This window comes from Drosophila willistoni, unplaced genomic scaffold (genome assembly GCF_018902025.1).
Source record: "Drosophila willistoni isolate 14030-0811.24 unplaced genomic scaffold, UCI_dwil_1.1 Seg692, whole genome shotgun sequence".
Classification (NCBI taxonomy): domain Eukaryota; kingdom Metazoa; phylum Arthropoda; class Insecta; order Diptera; family Drosophilidae; genus Drosophila; species Drosophila willistoni.
This window is the reverse complement of record NW_025814602.1, coordinates 1,696-8,887: the sequence shown is the minus strand read 5'-3', so window position 1 is coordinate 8,887 and position 7,192 is coordinate 1,696. Positions and strand designations below refer to the sequence as shown.

General features: G+C 34.1%; 1 long non-coding RNA gene across 2 annotated transcripts; it reads left to right on the top strand.

Moving 5' to 3' along the window:
- The first annotated feature begins 5,503 nt into the window (after positions 1 to 5,503).
- On the top strand, positions 5,504 to 6,012 carry LOC124461848. Of its 2 annotated transcripts, XR_006955263.1 has the most exons (4): positions 5,504 to 5,529; positions 5,585 to 5,743; positions 5,803 to 5,895; positions 5,958 to 6,012. It is a non-coding gene; the product is annotated as an uncharacterized LOC124461848 (long non-coding RNA). The 2 variants fall into 2 exon arrangements; XR_006955264.1 differs by lacking the exon at positions 5,504 to 5,529 and having other exon boundaries at positions 5,577 to 5,743; positions 5,810 to 5,895.
- Positions 6,013 to 7,192: the final 1,180 nt, after the last annotated feature.

Here is a 7,192-nt window from a genome sequence, read left to right as displayed (position 1 = left end):
TATACCCAAATAATAAATAATTAAATAATAGAAAGCAGTCGAAAATTTAAAGTTAGGAAGATCGTTTGAATTTAGTACTTACTGAAATAGCAGTGCCTACATAAATTACCAGCATTGGCAATATTGTTCAAAATCGTATAACTATATTATGTAGCATATAAACCAGTGTTTGCATTTGCTGCTACATAGCAGCAATTTCAATAAAAATATTGCTCTGCTCCTGCTACTGCTCTGATTTCGAAGGGCTACGTTGCATAGCAGAGAGCACAAACGGAAAACGATTGCTCTTCTGCTCTGCTCCGTAGCATACATCGTCAGAGCACAGAGCAATAGCAAGAGCAAAAAATTTTCGATACGCTCTTTGTAGTTGTAGCAATAGCACAAGCATTAAAAGCGAGATGAGAGCGGAGCAAGCAAAATAAATTTTTGTGCTACTGCTACGGAGCATTTCCTTTTCTGTTTATTTGTTTAACACACTAATACTTGCATACAAGCAAGAAACGTTTGCGGATGCGACAGAAAGAAGAATGCAAAAATCGGCTTCTGTCGCATGCGTTGTCCTCTCACAATTTTTCACTCAGCTTTCAGTGTTCTCATGTTATGAGCAAAATACATTTCTCATTTCTTCGACTAGCATTTCAGTATGAGCCTGATGTTGAATATTACGCTGGAGTTTTTTATCCAGGTGAATGGTTGCTGCCCTGGCTAAATTGAGATTTTATGACGTGTATCCCAACCTGAACAGCATAGTTTTCAATGATTTTTTTTGACATGTGTTTGGAAAACTTAATTATTTCTGTTTTTTAAATTTTTACTCTCTGTATGTTTTTATGATCATTATAATAAAATACTTTTATATTTCTATCTATATTATTATTGTTTTGTATTATTATATTATGTTCATCAAAGCATAAATTAGTTCAGCTAAAAGGTAACACGAAATTCTTTGACTGTTAGGCGTTACGAAGTTCGCCGGGTTTGCTAGTATAATATAAAATACAAAAACACAAGCAAACAAAAAATGATTAAATACGATTTTTCATACATACATACCTAATTATTGTAAACCACAACATACTTATTACACAAAAAGAATAAAAAAAAGAAAGGAATTTAGGGAAATTCAAGGGAGCATGAACAAATGAATAAACAATGTCAATCATCAATGAAACGTTAATAATAAAATAATTATAAGATTTTCAAACATTACCGATCATACTAATAACAAACATAATATTAAAGGTAATTTAAAAAAAAAAAAAAAAAAAAAACTATAATAATAAGATCTATAAGGAATTAAGCACTGAACACAACGAAAACCATGTTCTTCAATATTTAAATAGAATTGGCCATAGCATTGATGTTATGTATAACCATTTAAATAATACTTTATTTTTTTTTTTTGCTTAAAATTATCCCAAAATTTTTTCAACTAAAGAAGACAAAATCACAGAAATTTTAGCAAAACGAAATGTCACAATTTCATCGCAAGAACATTTATATAGATTACTTGAAATAGATACATTTGTAAACAAAACTAATGTAATATTTTACCTAAAAATTCCAATGTTCAGAATTAAAGACTATAAATTCATTCATTATACCATTGCCAATGACAAGACTATATATCTGAAAATACCTAAACATGTTATTTATAAAAGATATAGTATTAAGCCTCTTAAAGAGAAAATTATTTTTTTGCCCCAACGTGGGATACAAATTATCTACAAGGAATCATCAATGGACAGAACAACCGGAAGTTCTGGAACCAGAAAGGGAGTTCGTTTGTTGGTGTTAAATAGACTTAAAACCTAGCATAGACAACCTCACCTGGAAGCAATCAAAGCGCAACTATATTTTCATCCTTTGAAGAGGATCAATTGTTCTCAAACCACCACCAGTCGCTACTAATTTCGTTTAGACCACCGCTATGGCCCTCACTTCAATCCAGTGGGGGAGGAGTTACCTACACGGTCACCACACCAACGAATTCACCTTCAACTACACAAACCATGGACAACACATCAAAAAGGGCAACAAATAACACATATGTACATATATACGTACGTACATATTTACACACATACATATATCCATACATACATATATAGACACTTACATATATACATACATACATATATACATACATACATATATACATAATTAACTGAAGGAGAGAACGGCATTGTCGCCGATTAAAAATGATAATTGTGTGTTGAACGTCAAACAAGGCGGAGGTTTTAATTTTATAATAAAAATACTAAAAAGTAAATAAACACAGGGAAAAGTTACTCTTTTCCTCGAACACGACTTGGCCAAGATGTTAACTCGTGCGTTGGTGTATGATGCTATAGTCCCGCTAGGTGGGGGAATTCTTTGGCGAGAGAATTCTTTATGTCGATAGACTGTACAGGTACATCCAGGGTATCTACACTGTGAACCTCTTCCAAGTAGAATTGATTGCCATTCTGTGGATTGGCAACCGTAAGTGTTGATGTATTCATCATGCTGATACAAATTGGTGCATAACACTTATTATACGTTGGAAGTACACAGAAGGCGGTTTCAAAGTTCTACACCGAAATACATAAGAAACTTTTAATATATTCATCATGGTGATGCAAATTGGTGCATAACACTTATGATCATTGAATATACACAGAAGGCGAGTGTGATGTATTCATCATGCTGATATAAATTGGTGCGTAACACTTAAATACTTCACATTTGAAGTATACATCATTCTGATTCGAATTGGCGCATTTGTTACGAAACTATAATAAATATATTTTGATACTAACTTTATAAATTGTGCATTTTCTTTTGATACAGATCTGATGACTTCAGATCAGTTCACCGAGCAAGTATTATCCGTTTGCTAATGATTAGCAAGAGCCTTTGACAGATTTTCTTGGGCATCGCAATCAATAAAATATTTCCCAATGCACACATTTTCGAATGTATAGACTCTTGCATCGAACTGAATGGAGTAACTACCACAGAAAATTAATCATTGATTCTCTTGGTCAGCTGTTGTTGTGGCTACAATTTGCTCTGGCCAAATTTATGCAATGCAGCAAGTTTGCCCATAATTGAGACCAAGGGAAACTGCAGGATATTAATTTAGAGTTTGCACTAACATTTTGATTACTTCACATGTCTGGAGGATGCACTTCAACGATAAGTGGCAGAAAGCAGTGTGTTATTAACACATACGCACATACGCATAGCCATAGAAATATTGTATATATTGACACATACACAAATGTAGGTATATATTTTGAGATGGCTTAAAAAGCCAAAATCTTAATACTAATTAAAATTATACAAAGGCAAATTACTTGGGGCCAATTAGGATGAACAAGACATGGACATGTGTCACATTTTAAGCGATATTTTATAGCCAAAAAGAAGAGAAAGTAATTGCAACTGCATCTAAGAAAATTTAATGATTATTACATTCGAGAATTTAATATGTGAAATGAAAAGATCATTATCCAAGTAAAGGATAAAGAAACAAAAGATGCCCTAACTTGGCTTATGGTTTGATACAACTAAACACAACATTTGACGCTTTCATTAGAAAATTTAAATATTTTAGATGATTGTATGTATTATTCACATATTCTTTAAGGAATAATGAAGGATGTATAAAGGAACTAACCATTATTTTACATTTTTTCAACTTACATGAGTTTACTTATATTTATTTGAACTAAATATCTAAGAACTATATTTTAGATGGCATTTCCCAACTTATTCTAATTAAGTAAATTAAGCGCCGACTTTTATAACTTTGTTTTAACTAGGTGTAAAACAATATTAAAGGCGCGTGAGATGTGGATTGAATCGCCCTTAAACATATTGAATACCTCTGAACAATTGACTTTGTAGGGATTATAAAGTAAGCTAATCTATTAAAATAAATTTATTCATTAATGTTAATTAGTGTACTTTTCAAATATTTTAACTAAACATTTATAACTCGAATTCCTCCCTCCCGAAATGTTTTCTGGATTGTCCTTGTCATCTCTATCGGTGTAACACTGGTAAATCAGTATTGAAAATATTTCGATTTCCCAATTCCATCCAAGACATCGTTTATTATTGGCGTAGGGTACTTGTCTTTTATCTAAAATACCCGGCGATTTCCGAACTTGTCTGGAAACTACTGTAGAATAGAGGCCAGTTCTGAGGATTGCCATCAAATGTTGGAAGCTCTTTCGGTATCGCTTGACGGGCTGCAAGTTGTGCCGCGCTTGGTATTGCTGTGTTTAGGTCTACGTCCATTCGCACTTTACTCTCTAGATAGTACGATGCCCTATTTGGATTATCCGTAAAATTCCAGGGCGCCCTCGGCGTAGCACTTAGGTGCGGTTGTTCGGTGTCGTAGCACGCGTGTTCTTTGAGGTTAGGAACGGCAGCTGCGGTGCCTCGTGATCGTAATGACACGTGTCACGTACAGCTGTGTGTGACCATCGCTTTTTGTTTTTGATCCGGTTCTGGTAGGGGCCCGTTGGTTTTGCTGGTAACGAAGTAGCCGGTCATTGTCTTCCTGCATGCATTTCTTGCAAAGATATATTCACTTGATAATTCTTTTGTTGCCATGGTCTACCAATGTGTTTATACTTTTTAAGCGATGTTGATTAGTTACGTGACCTACATATGTAGGTCGTAAACGGTTGACCGTTGAGGTTATGTATCACAATTTAGTGATTGGTTATGCAATCATCGAGGGTAACCGTCGAGTTGAGTTAATTAATTAACTTTTTCGGTTCCTTTAGTGGTTTACCACTGTTAGATTAATGTAGAATTAATCTGTAGAATTAATTTATAGAATTATTCATGCCTTTATGGCGTAATTTATAGAATTAATTTATAGAATTAATTCCTGGCATAATTCATAGAATTGTTGAGTTTGGCGCTAAGGTTCGATGTTTTAGCGGCCCACATGAAAACACTTCACTTCTCACGTGATACTTCATTTATTTCTTCCACTTGTATTTCTTATGCCGCTATAAATTAATCGCCCTTACTCGCGGTTGTAACCAAACTGTTCTGTCCGCCGCTTAGTAACAAGTATAGAAGCTAACATGTAAGCTTAAAGCGCAAGATGCACGGTTAATTTCCCAGCACGTAGTCTGGCGCTTAAGTATAAGTATGAAATGAAAGTGGATGAGTGATATGGTGGCTGCGTCGGGTCTGCTGGGCAGTTATCGGATTTCGGCGGCAACAACAAGTCTGCATTTATATTTATGTCAACGTAAACTATGTAAATTTTTAAAATCCAAGCAGCCGGGTTTTAGTCACCTGTCATTCGAAAAGTTGATATACCTGAGACCGAAGCCAGAGAAAGTCAGTTAAGTTTGAGTTCTCACTAGAGCACACAGCTCGAAAATCAAAATTCAACACAGTTTTTTTTTCGGCAAATAAACACTTTATTTATCTTAGATTTAAGCGTAAGATATATATTTTTTTTTTTTACTTTTATAAATAAAAATAAAAAAACTCAAAAAAATCTGAAAAAAGGTGAAAAATTTTTTAAAAAATCAATATTTGCTAATAAACTGACAAAAGTATTCAGGTATTTAATTTAATCTGCTTTGGGGTGCATATTTTGGAAAACCATAGAGCCGAATTGTAGGAGCCGGTTTTAAACACTAATACTGACCACTGTACCAGGTACGCCTGTACTGATCTGTCTGTCTCTTGTTTTACCTACACACGTGAACACTTACCCAGTGTGAGTCAAGGTTTTTGTATTTTAACTAAACATATTTGAATATAATTACCAACTTGCAGCTTGCAGGACGAATAATAATGGACGTTGATTATAATATTTCTAAATACTGAACCATCGACGATCATCACATCCTGAACACGAATCTACACAGGGTAAGCTACGAAGATTAGAATTTTTATAAATGAATTTTATAATTTTTTTTCTCACCTAATAGACTCATCCACAAACACGTTAAAGATACACAGAAAGCGAGTAGTAGGTTCGATACACAAATATATACGATACATTTGATGTATTCATCATGCTGATACAAGTTGGTGCATAATACTTATACACGTTGGAAATACACAGAAGGCGAGTGTGATGTATTCATCATGCTAATACAAATTGGTGCATAACACTTATACACGTTGGAAATACAGAGAAGGCGAGTGTGATGTAATCATCATGCTGATACAAATTGGTGCATAACACTTATACACGTTGAAAATACACATGCCAAGTGTGTAATGCTATACCGAAACTAATGAAATATACTGATGCAAGGTGTGCAAAACACATCCGAAACCGAAATACATAAGAAAAAATTTGATGTATTTATCATACTGATACAAATTGGTGCAAAAACTTATGATCATTGGAAATACACAGAAGGCGAGTGTGATGTATTCATCATGCTGATACAAGTTGGTGCATAACACTTATACACGTTGGAAATACACAGAAGGCGAGTGTGATGTATTTATCATACTGATACAAATTGGTGCATAACACTTATTATACGTTGGAAATACACAGAAGGCGAGTAACACTTATGTAACACGTGTAAACATAAACACGTTGGAAGTACACAGAAGTCGGTTTCAAAGTTCTACACCGAAATACATAAGAAACTTTTAATATATTCACCGTGGTGATGCAAAATTGGTGCAAAACACTTATGATCATTGGAAATACACAGAAGGCGAGTGTGATGTATTCATCATGCTGATACAAATTGGTGCGTAACACTTAAATCGATGAATCTATAAAGACTTTTGAGATACACTGGTCGAGTGTTAAGTTGTTCTATGCCGAAATACACACGAAGATTGACGATTCATTCAAATGAGACGCGGAGACATTTGAAGTATACATCATTCTGATTCGGATTGGTGCATTTGTAACTGAACTATGTAATAAATATATTTTGATACTTACATTATAAATTGTGCATTTTCTTTTGATACAGATCAGTTCACAGAGCAAGTATTGGTATTTCGAATGTGTAGACTCTTGCATCGAACTGAATGAAGTAACTACCACAGAAAATTAATCATTGATTCTCTTGGTCAGCTGTTGTTGTGGCTACAATTTGCTCTGGCCAAATTTATGCAATGCAGCAAGTTTGACCATAATTGAGACCAAGGGAAACTGCAGGATATTAATTTAGAGTTTGCACTAACATTT